The sequence below is a fragment of the Colobus angolensis genome, unplaced genomic scaffold, assembly GCF_000951035.1.
Source record: "Colobus angolensis palliatus isolate OR3802 unplaced genomic scaffold, Cang.pa_1.0 Scaffold86, whole genome shotgun sequence".
In the NCBI taxonomy this organism is placed as follows: domain Eukaryota; kingdom Metazoa; phylum Chordata; class Mammalia; order Primates; family Cercopithecidae; genus Colobus; species Colobus angolensis.
In genome coordinates, this window is record NW_012122487.1 from 3,477,053 (window position 1) to 3,477,854 (window position 802).

Below are 802 nucleotides of genomic sequence, written 5' to 3' on the forward strand. Positions count from 1 at the left end.
CCTTCCCCCAACCCCCAACTCCATTCAGATGGCTACCATAAGAACAACCATGGTATACACTGTGACCTGACTCTGTGGCTAACATTCATTGGTCCAGGAGTGAGTGGTGATCTAAGCTGGCTAATCAGAATGCATTTGTGGGAATTTCAAATCAGAATTGAGCTCTTCCAGTTCCACATGGTTGACTGACGAAATGGAGATATAAACCTGGGCACTACTGGTGGCCTGTTCCACCAGATGGCTGGGCAAGCAGAAATAGTTAACAGTAGAGAGAATAATGATGCTGTCCCAAAGAAGGCTGTATAGAAAGAGCTAGTAAGGAGTCCCTGGCTCCAGCTATATGCCCAGGATCCAGCCACAAACAGTTTCCCAAGATACCCCAGAAATTTTACAGTAAAGTCACATTTTTGTTTAAGCTAGTTGGAGTTGGGTTTATGTGACTTAAAATCAAATGTCCTAACAGAACCCTATGCTAAGAAAGAGGGGAATGTAGAGAGTAAATATGAATACCTTGACACGTTTTGAGAATGAGAGAAGATAAAGCAGTTCATATTTCTGAAAGAAGTGGGAGAAAACATTGTCTACTGAAAAGGAGGGGGTAAAGTATGTCAGGGCCTTAAAGGCAGCGGAAAAAATTAGGAACAGTGAGCTCACCTTTTATTCTCTAATCATAACAGATAAAGGTAAGGATCTGAAATGTAGTATATTCAGTAGGAGGCAGTCATTGCCAGGAAAGTTGCAGACCAGCCACCAAGAAGCCATGAAAAAGATCTTTAATCTTTCTCATTAACAATGCAGTGGC